At 32.4% G+C, this 12,205-nt stretch overlaps 1 pseudogene; it reads left to right on the top strand.

The window, feature by feature from the left end:
• Positions 1 to 5,142: 5,142 nt before the first annotated feature.
• LOC141696153 (2S seed storage albumin protein-like) lies at positions 5,143 to 5,888 on the top strand (annotated as a pseudogene).
• Positions 5,889 to 12,205: the final 6,317 nt, after the last annotated feature.

Genomic DNA, 12,205 nt, shown 5'->3' with positions numbered 1-12,205 from the left:
TGGTACAGTCTGTGCTGGCTGATCTGCAACTACAAAAGAGAGCTTGATTGGCTTATGTGGTCCTTCATTGATTCTATCAAGGTATTCTGGATCTGTAGCTTCCAGAAATATAGACATCCTCACCTTCCATATGGGATACTCAGAAGGTTTCAGTATGGGAACCCTAATAGTCTCATATCGATTATGGATTTGAGTCTTTGGGGTTTTTTCAGTTTTGGTGGGCTTGGTTGGAGTTTGTGCTTCTTCAGACATGATTGTTTTTGGATCTTTACTGTATGTATGTTAACAGATTGCTCTGATACCACTTGTTAGGTCACACACACTGTAGAAGGGGGTTGAATACAGTGTTTACTAGAATCAAATCGAATATAAGAACTCAAGTAACAGAACACAGATTTTATTCAACACAATAAACTCTGTTACAAAAAACTGTCCTCTCTCAGTGATGAATAAATTATCACGAGAGCTGTTAGGGTTACAATGAATAATAATTTCGATTAAGATAACACATATAGTGTAAACCCTATATCTGTGTTTATATACTACACAGTTACAAGATAATCTTCTAATTGATATCGAATATAATTCTGCTTCCTAATATATATCAATCAGTTATCTTTTCTTCCAAGTATTCTATTCCTTATAGAATTCTTCTTCTTCATGCATATCTCTTCTTATTTCAGTCTCGATCTTCTTTCCTTTCAATCGGCCGCCTTCCTTATCTGAAAGTCTCCTTAAGTCCTGATATTATCTCCAGATAAATATCTCCTGATAACTTAAATTCTGATAACTTAAGTTCTGATAGTCCTGACTTCAGTATAAGTACTGATTTCCAGTTAAGTCCTGATTTGTCTTGTTAAGTAAGATCTGAAAACTAAACACAAATCATATTAGACATGACATCACAAATAAATCTAACAAATGTCTTCATCCATATCCAGGTGTCGTATTATAATTGGGACATGCTTCTTACTTGTAGTTTTCATTTTGGATTTTGACGTAGTAATTTCTTTCTTCAGACTTGCATTTTCTGACCTCAACGCTTCCATTTCAGCTTGTAGTTTCTTCAGTGTTGTTGCTGTCTCTGAACTCGCATTTGGGTCTTCTTGATTGGGCGTGTGAGTCTCATTCGTCATGCTGTAGCACCGATCTGATTATTAGCTAATTTCCCACAGACGGCGCCAATTGATTTTGCTTAAAAATGTGGGTTAATAGCTAAATCTAACTTTGGTGTTTAAGTATAAATGATATCGAAAAGTAAAATGAGACGGAGAATTGGTGACGCAGAAAATCCTTGTAAGAGGATAAAAACCGCGGGTGGGATTGTTGCTCAGCCAAAAAATGACTATCCAACCTTTTCTTGAGAATACAATGACTATTGTTTAATTGTAAAGAGTCTAGTGAGTGTAGATTGTGTGTTTTACAATGTGTTTTTCACCTATCTTTATAATACATCTTCCATATTCAAATTGCCACTATCTCCAACTTTTGCTCCATGATCTAGCTGTTGATTGAGCTTGTTGCTCCTTATCCCATGTTTCTAGCTCACTGCTTGACTTCTTCTTCCCGTCCTTGGTCATGTCCCTTCCTCTCGTCCTTCCGTCACGTCGTGCCTGTTGTCTTGACGTCCTGATTCACGTCATGTCCATACATTATCAAACTTGACTCCCAACAGTACTTATCTAATGTAGCCTTGTCAACAAATTCATATATCCAGTACTTGGCTCTTGCAATTTGGATACTTGATCAAGGGTTCCTAAAAATGACCCTGTAATGATAAGACTGTTGTGGTAGGGATGTCAATGGATTGGAAATCCGTCCGATCCTATCTGAAGGCTAATAGAGTGGATATAGATCATTAAGAAAAAAAATTCGATCCGAAAAAATCTGACATGATAAATAATAGATATGGATTTAGGCCGATCCGATCTGTTAACGATCCGATCCGACTAATTTATTATATATATATATATATTTATAATATTTATAATATACATTATAATTAATTAAATTGAATTGAATAATATATAAAAACTAGCCTAAAACCCGTGCGATGCACAGATTATTTTTAAAATTACATAATTTTTTGAATTTAATTTGAAATAAAAATTTTGAAGTTACGAAATTTATTTATTTGAAATTTTAATAATATGATTTGATAATACTTATTATTACACATATATGCGTATAAGTTAGTGATATTGCAGTTTTAAAAAATTATGTTATGATCGAAATTTATATTTTTATTGATATTTATAGGTGTGTTATTGAAAGATTGTTATATTTAATTAAAAGGTAAATTTTAGCTGAGATCAATAGTATACGAATTGTCAGTAGTCTGTCAACCGACCAAATCCACAAACTATATTTAGATTTATGTTAATTTAATATGTTTAAACCCGAATCAATAGTAAAATTTTACGCGTTAATGACAAAAAATTTATGTTAGTTTGAGACCTGTTATATCAACCAAATCCAACTAATTATACTTTCTATTTTGTTTAATTTTATTTTAGCCTAGGGTGATTATTATATTATATTAGACTGAATGGATAATATGTATTATTTTGTTTTAGTTTGATGATATTATATCGACTCCACAAATTTTATTTCTAATTTTTTTTTATAGTCCGGTCCAATAATATATTGTTTTTAGCGGGATCTATAATATTTATTATTTTATTTTAGCCCCATTCTTCAAATCCAAAATCCAACTAACTATATGTAGTTTTTCTAATTTTTTGTTTAAAATTGGATAAATAGTATAGTTTTGTTTAGTCCGGCCAAGTGAAATTTATATATTATTTTATTTTAACAAAAATCATTAGACATATTATAATTTTGTTATGAATATTTATCTATTTATGAAAGCGTTTAATTTTAAATATTACTATAATTACGGTGACCAGACCGACTATCAACCAAACTTTCATTGTTTCATCTTTAATATAATAATATAAATAGATATATAATGCATTTATCACATTTTTCGTTAACATTTTTCCACTATTTGTGTCAAGTTATGTCCAATTCTTGATTCGGGTCCGGTAAAGCACACTAACTACACTAGGGATCATAAGTTCAACCTTAAGGAATTATCAATAAGTGGAGTAGTTGACATCTCCCAGAGTTGGCTAAATTGAGCAGCATCAACAGCTTAATCACACTCAGATTGATGTGTCCCTGATTCTTATAATACAGTAAAATTCATAAAATCGTACCTAAAGGTAGACCCGATGCCAGTACTGGAGAAGATTCTAACTTTGAGGAATTTAGAATTAGCATTAAACGCATATAATGAAAAGGAAATGGTGTGTTCAGCCACGTGTTGTCCAAAACTCACCCGTCTTGCACTCATAAATCATAATTATTCCCAATTTTGAAATGTGGGGAGTGGAGGAAAGAAGCATCCCATGCCGGAAACGCTGCAGGGTCGAGTCTGAATAATACGCCTACTAAGTTATTTTACAACCAAGTTCAAAACTATTAACGATTATTACAGACTAAAAGACTTTTGGTTCTTGATTCCTCCCATTCCACTTCTATCCCTAAATTACTACCTGCTCAAACTGCCTCCTATACTCATGTCCTGACCCCACCAGTCTGCTTACGAGCGGTTTGGCTGATTGTTACCATATTTGGACTTCACTGAAAGGTTAAATAAAGAAAATTGAGCATAAAGCCCAGCAAGTGTATATAATTCCAGCAATGAATCAAGTCATCGTAGTATAAACTGAACAGGTATCTAGCAATATAAATATCAATGATAACAATAGTATAAAAAAAATTAAGTAAGGAATTGGAAACTTATCTCAGCGCACTACGAGCAAAGCTGGGTGATCAGCTCACGACAGAGCTCCGAATCCATATATCCAATGTGAATTCTTATCTATACCGGATCCCAGGCACTTGTGGTCTATTAACATAATAAATTAAATGACCGGCGTCTCGGTCAAATAATTTCCATTTTTGTTTCAAACAGCTGATTTACAAACAAATCGATAGATTTTATTCTTAAGCTTTTAAGGTATGATCAATTTATTGAGTCAAGATTTGTCATTCACAAGGAACCTGATTCATCTTTTCAATATTGGTAATAAGGAATTAAGATTTGGGATTCTGTTTAGTAGGGTGGTGTGTTAGGACATTAAGATTAAAGAATAAGGGATTGATCGTTACTAGAATAAAGGAGTAAATCACAAGGGTATTGATAAGCAAGCTATGATTCTCAGAAGAATTGGTTTTACAACGCATTACCAGTTTTATGATTCAACATAAATGCATAAATAACAAGTGAGTTTGTACACTTGCTTGAATACGGAGACAAAATCTGCGGGTCTACTATCTTACTGAATTTTTTAAATAACCCCCTCCAATAAAATTCCAGGGTCTGCATCTGCGTAGTTAAATTTATCGTAACATACTATACATAAATTAGGCTTGAAACATGAACAATGGTTAGTTTTATTTGTACCTTTAAAAATATAATACTATACTGTTAAATTTAATATGTTTTTGGCAAGAATAGGACCTGAAAACTTTGGTAAAATAATATTACAACGATTAATTAAATATGGTGTTGGCACGAATCGAACTTGGAAACTTTGGTTGTCCATATTTTACATATTTTGATTCAATGATTTGAATTATTTGATTTGAAAGATCTAACGATTATGATTGAGAGGGATAACGAACAGTTATGATTGAAAGGGATAACAAAAATAGGGATTAACTAACTGCAAAATATACCCTTGTTTGGTTATTATAATTTAAGTATACATTTTAGGATGTATTGAACAACAATTTTTTTAAGAAACAAAGACTTAGACCAACATCAAATATATCCACAAAGAAAGAATAAAATCTTGGGATAATCCATCAACTAATATATAACAGAAGTAAATACAAATATTTCATCCTTATCACTTTCGGAACACAACTCAACAAGAATTTGTAAGCATTTGCATGTAAATTTGTCCTGACTCCGATATGTAAATACAAATATTTCATCCTTTTCACTTTTGGCACATAACTCAACAAGAATTTGTAAGCATTTGCATGTAAATTTGTCCTGACCCCGATATCCACCGTTATATATTCACCAAATTTCTATAAAAACAAAAATCAGAAAGTTGATAATTATCCTCAAATGAAAGCACAAAGAAGTGAGTTTCCTTCTGCATGAATTCTATTGGACGCATTTGCATGTATTGGTACGTGTAATAAAATCGAAACTTCCCCTTGACCATGCCCAACCTTTAAATTTTAGTATCTCCACGTACGTGCTTGCTAAGCATGTACCTTCATTTTCCACTTAAATACCATTTATCACAACAACTTTGATATATACATTTATACATCACTAAAAAATACAATCAATAATGGCAAGCCTTAAGCTTTTCAGTGCTCTTTTCATAGTTCTCTTTGCAGTTGCGACATCAACCACCTACACAACCACCGTCACCACCATCGAAGATGAAAGAAACATTTCTCAGCAATGTATGATTGAGATTGTAAGCAAGGACTTGGATATGTGCGAGAGTTTTCTTTCAATAGAACAAGAAAGCAGCAGGCTAAGAATGATTGTCCATAGAGGGGAGCAAGATGAGCAACAATAGTGTTGTCAAGAGCTAAATCAATTCTCGTCGTCGTGCCGATGTGATGCCATTGAGAGTGTATGGTGGTTCAGGGTTGGTACGAAAGGTACACAAACCCAGAAGATGAAACAATTTTTCCAGAAGGCGAAAAATCTCCCAAAAGCTTGCGACTGGAAAATACCACAGGAATGCAAATGTGATCAGCACTATTCAGTTTTCCTAAATTATATACATGGTTCATCATGTATGAAATTAGTAACTAAAATTGGAATACTGGTTCGATTAAGCTGAATTTGGACAAGTAGCTTAATTACTACAATTATGATGAGTTTACTTGTTGAATTAATAAAGCACATAATCCTTGCTATTGCCTAGCTTAGTTATTGGTTATCTCTAGCATCGTAATCAAATAGTATAAATTACAACGACATAATACTAGAAACTTGACATGATCCACATGTTTTCATGGATGGATGCACCAAATTGGATAAGTCTCTTTATGTAAGACAAGTGGATGTGATTGTTATTTTTTAGGGAACTTTGATTGTTTTTTAGTTGAATTTAATAACTGTTTACATGTGTACTGATGTGCGATGCTTTAGTGTAAATGGCCGGTGTCAAAAATAGTGCAACATGACATGATGGATGACACTTACATTCTGTTTGGTTGGGCTGAATGTAATTGGTATAAGAGAGAATGGAATGGCCCATTGTATTCCGAAAATAAAAATTGTTGTTTGGTTGGATAATGAAATGGAATGACCCATTCCTAAAATAATTCCATTATGTGGCTTTATTTTACATTTTAATCTTCTCCAAAACTGTGGGATAAGCCCATTCTAATCAGTTGACATTTATATATATATATATATATATATATATATGTAATATACGAGTCCTTTCTGATCTCTTTCTCCCATTCCGCTTTCTTTGAGACAACAAAATTGCATATTATCGAATTGATTTTGAACCTCAATAGACACTTTTTTGGAGCTTGAGATGATCTATCTACGCAGTTTAGAAATCGAACTTAGATAAAAAAAATTTATTAAATTCATAATAGCTTATTATGTGTATTTTTTGTGCAAGACATGCCTATACAATAACAAGATTAAGTCAATTTGATAGCCCTAAGATTTAGTTATTTGATAATTAACTTTGTATTTTGTATTGTATTACTTGAGTCTGTAAAATGGTTAGAAGATTAGACTGAAGTATTTTTTTGTAAACAGTTCAAGCCTATGGAATAAACTCTGGAAGAAGATCAAGATAGATCATGCCTCAGAGAATTGAAACAGAAGTTTGGAGCTGAATAAATCTGTTTTATGAAAATATTCTAAGTCAAAATATCGACAAGTCACAGATCAAGTAATATAGAGAAGTCATTCGAGAACTCTAGAATGACTTATCGAGAAGTCTAAAATGGCTTATAGATAAGTCTCAGAGATATCGACAAGTCAAATGAAGATATAAAGATTGGAGATATCGACAAGTCATTTCTGCATGTAGAGAACTCAGAGATATCGACAAGTCAAAATGAAGATGTATATATTGGAGATATCGTCAAGTCAAAATATTATTAGAGATCTTAGAGTTATCGATAAGTTAAAATGTATATTGAGATCTCTGAGATATCGACAAGTCAATTTTACATGTAGAGATCTCAGACATATCGACAAGTCATTTAGCATGAAAATATCAAGAGACCTTGACAAGTCAAATATACCTATAGAGAACTTTGAGATCTCGATAAGTCATTATACTTATCGAGATGTCACTTCTCTATAGAACAAACTGGAGATCTCGACATGTCTCTCAAATACATAATGCAAACAAATTCAAGATCCAAGATTATTAGTCAACAAAAAATCTATCAACTAGATTGAAAAGTCTACAAAGTAGCTGGGGAGAATACAAGATCAATGACTAAGATTAACTAGACAAAGGATGGTCATAGACCTTGCAAGATTCTGTACAGATTTGCTAAGCTAGAAATGAAAATAGAAAAAGGTTGCTTTAGAAAAGAGTTTAGTACAATTTAGTGTAGGTTTTGTAAACCCGTGCTGCTAGTGTATAAAGCATAGACTGGTCCTTAGTTTAGAAGTATCAAACAATTTTAGATTTTCTTGTATTCTCTCAAGAAAGAAGCTGAGTTCTTTTATTTTAAAGAACTTAGAATTTGTAGCAAGACAAGCTTAATTAATACAAATTAACTGAGTTTTGAAATATTGTGTTTGTTGTGCTTGTTGTTCTTATTCTGCTAGCATAATATCTCTACAAATTAAACTGCTTTGTTCACACACCAATAACCAAACTTCAAAAAGGCTAAAAATCAAGAAAATACATTCACCCCCTTTGTTATACTCAATAGCTAATCGTGTTTATAGATGATTTATGTGTTTATATATAACATTCAACTTGTTTTTCGATCTGTGTGTGTTTTTAACTACTTTTTTGTGTGTATATCTCAGTTGTGGTGTGTGTGTGTGTTTGTATGAGCTTGCTACTTCATTTCAAGATTATTTACTATGTATTTTTTTGCTAAGTATTTACTGTGTATTTTATGAATATATGTAGTTAAGTGTTTTATATAAATCCTCAGAGAACTACCTGTTTATTTGCGGTTAGGGCTTCTATTAACTAAAGGAAAGGCTAATTTTAGGAACGGAGCTGCTAAAAATGGTCGCATTGGTACATAATAAAATGTAAGAATTATGTAAGGATTGTAGGGTAATTATTTGGTTATTACTATATATTATATATTGATATTTTTATGGGTGACAAAGAATTGCAAGACTAGGTATCAGTGGCTGAGTATATCTAAATTAATCAAATTTTATGTTTGACGGTGCCTCTGAGATTTGGATGGTATCCTCGTTTTTGTGACTACCCCAAACTTAAGCACAAACTTTAAATTGAGAAAACCAGGAACATTGTTTTAACTTTTAAGAAACAATATGTATATGCATTTCTCTATTGCAAATTAAATTCATGTTGTGTTGGGTTTATTTTTAACCTTTAGAGATAATGTCCTGTCTAATCTTTAATGGGAGGGAGTATAGATTCAGTAGTACATGAGATTATCTTAATTTTATACACAATTGTAATAATGTATGATCTGGGCTACACAATTATTTGTTGAATAACTTGGTTGCTCCATTTAATTTTACTAAAAAAGATGTAGTTGCCTTTAGCATAGTTTCATTCACTTTTTAATTGATTGTACCATGCTTTTGCTTCTTCTTCTTCTGTTATAAGTTGTTTTGGATTACATAATTAGTGAGGTTGATGATTAAGGCTGGTACCATACTTAGGATCTGCATACGAATATAAGCCCTACTGATATATGATAGGTCCCGTGTGAGGGTAAGATAAACTAGAGTATAATAATCCCAATTTTTGGAAATTTTTGAAACCCTTATGAATAGTGATTTTGCAGATTATGCTGAATAAGAAAACTTTTCATGCCACACTATGTAGGGGTTCTGTTATTGATATTCTGAGATTTTATAAGTACTCTATATGGTATATAAGTGTATGTAAAGATCGTCAGAATCCAATTCCGAACATTTTGATTTTTCCCGGAAATCCACCAGATACAGAAAGAAGTGAGTATAAGGTAACAGGATAAATAGGATTTAAATTCAAGGATTTTAAGAGGGGATCATAAAAAGGAATATAATGTTTTGAGAAAGGTTAAGGAAACCTAAGTAATAAGATCCCGGGTATGATCCCTCAAACGATAAACGAAAACGAAAGTTAAGCGAACCGTATAACAGATCAGCGGTCATTAGCCAAATAATTAAAAGCTAATCAAAGAGATTAGTGGGGGTGATGTCATCAAACCAATGAGAAGAGGACAAAGGAGGGAGGGTGACATCACATGGTGACATAAGCATGACCAAGCAAGTGTGTTGTTGGATGATTGTGAGCCACACAATATTTACCATGGTAACAACCTAATTAACAAGCAAAACAAACACAAAAATCAAAAGCAACCAAAACAAAAATATTTTCTTCTTCCCCCACTCTTTGCTCTCGGCTTTTCCATGAAAAGCAAAGGAGAAAATTTCAAAAATCAAGCTACACACCTTCATAATTCAAGAGGTTTGTTTCTTTAGCTTCCATAATTCATAACTAAGACGAGCCATAAGTTTAAGCTCAAGATTCCATGTTTAACATAGCTAATCAATTCATCAAAGTTCTTGGTGAATAGTGTTTTCAAGAAACTAACTTTGTGTTTTCTTATGTTTTCTTCAAGATCCAAGCTTAGTAAAGATAGTTAGTGGTTATTTAAGGCTTCCTAAGTGATTCTCCACTCTCCAAGGAAGGTATAACCCCTCCAAACCCTAACTTTACTTTGAGTATTAGGTTTGGTTTTGTTTGTTATAGTTCATGAGAGCATGATTCTTGTATGTTTAGAGTTTGGATGGAATTATAATGATTTTGGGTTATAAATCTTGGTTGTTGGTTGATGAACCTTAAGTATAATTACTAGCTCTTGTTTGAGATTGAATAAGTTGGAAAAATCATGAGGTTATGGACTGAGTTAGTAAGGTTTGGATGAAGTTTGGTGGTATTGGTGGTTATGGGTTGATATGTGGTTCGTTTGATTCCGATGTACGGTTTAGGAAAAACGGTCGTTTTAAGTAACGGCGTTTCGCGACCGAACCATTACCCCTCGCCTTACTTTGAAACCTTGGTTAAGGACTTTAAATGACTAATTGGGGTATGAAACAATTATGTTAAGTGGATTAGGCAGTTGGTAAGGTACTCGCGAAAGAATCACTTTAAAATTCTTAATGGTTAATTTATTAAAAATGGTGGAGCCGAGGGTACTCGAGCGACGTAAGTGAATCGTTAAGCGCAAAAGCAAGCGTTAGAGTCTAATTGGTTAAAGTCTAGTTTCTTAAGCGACCGGGGTTTAATTCCGACTTATGTTGTTGTTCATAGGTTGTCGGACCCACTCTAAGCTTAAGTCTATCCGGGAGCACTCAGGCAAGTTTTCTACCCGTATAACTGTTGTTGTGATGTATATGTGTATATGCATGATCTTGTGATAAATGCATGTTTGTTATTAGCAAATTCTTGCGATATATTGTAGCATGTGATATGGTATATATGCATGCATGTTTCGTATTCTTGATTTATATATCTGTTGGTACAAATGCTTATGAGTTGCATAATACCTATGCTAGAGATAAGCAGTAGTTGCGTATACCCTGAGGATAGAGGACCCAAAGGTGAACCCTTTTCTAAAACCGGGAGTAGATGTTCCCGAGTATATGATATATATATAGTTATATATATATTGATATAGTTTTCAAAACTATTAATCGAATAAGGTTTATTCGATAACTTTATTTTATTTAATGAATATTACTTGAATATTCATTCGAGGACTTATGACTCAGTTTATATTATTTATTGAATATTATTTCGAATATTCATTCAGGGATTATGACTCCGTTTATTTTATTAATGAATATTATTTTGAATATTCATTCAGGGGCTTATGACTCCGTTTATTTTATTAATGAATAATATTTTGAATATTCATTCGAGGGCTTATGACTCTGTTTATTTTATTAATGAATATTATTTTGAATATTCATTCGAAGGCTTATGACCCCGTTTATTTTATTAATGAATATTATTTTGAATATTCATTTGAGGACTTATGACTCTGATTATTTACTAAGTAATATTCTTTATTTTATTAAAGAATAATGTTTCGATAGTCAAACTTATTTTGATTATTCAAATAAAGATAGTACTTTCGTATAATTATATCTTTGGTTATTTAATACCCATTTCAAGTATGAGTTTAGCACTTCTACTTCGATTATTTTATAGAGATTATCCTTTTTAGGAATATTATTATTTAAATAATAATATTCAGATATTTTCTAATATATTGGGACTGATTTATTTTAATAAATCAGCAGTACTCCAAACATTCTTAAAAATGTTTTCGAGTCTTCAAATTGACTTTTAAAGTTTAGAGCGGATCCCAAAACTCGTTTTCAAATTTAAGATCTTCCTTTTGAAGGGGACTTGAATACTCGTTCAAAAATCTAAAGGATTCGGCTCTGTGGTGTATTTTATATTCGCAACGAGGTTGCTGTTTTGATAAATGAATTGATTACTTACCCAACGTTCGGGAAGTAAGTCCATCTATTTGAGTCGGCATAAGCAACATGGGCTCAGTGGGCGTCCATGAAAGTGTAAGTGGCTCAGTAGGAGTCCATCAAATGCGTAAGTGACTGAGTGGCAGTCCAGCATAAGGTCCTATTGCGGCCAGGGTGATGACCAGTGGGGAATTCGTCCATCTACTAGTAGAAAAGGTTACTTATTGGTATCTTTACCTGATCAGCAAGATATCAGGTTTATGCCAAGGTTTTCTCCTTTCCAAATTCATTGGATATTGCAACTCTGTTTATAATTTTCATAACAGAGGTTTTCAAGGAGTGTATGAAATGTATATATATATATATATAGGTGTATATATATATATCGGGACTTAATGAAGTATCTCGTAACTTCATTATTTATAACGATATTCAAAGATTGAATCTATTCAAATCTTGTCTTGTAGTCTCATCTAT

This window comes from Apium graveolens, chromosome 11 (assembly GCF_009905375.1).
Source record: "Apium graveolens cultivar Ventura chromosome 11, ASM990537v1, whole genome shotgun sequence".
Classification (NCBI taxonomy): Eukaryota; Viridiplantae; Streptophyta; class Magnoliopsida; order Apiales; family Apiaceae; genus Apium; species Apium graveolens.
Note: the sequence above shows the minus strand (reverse complement) of the source record. Positions and strands in the feature narration are given on the sequence as shown.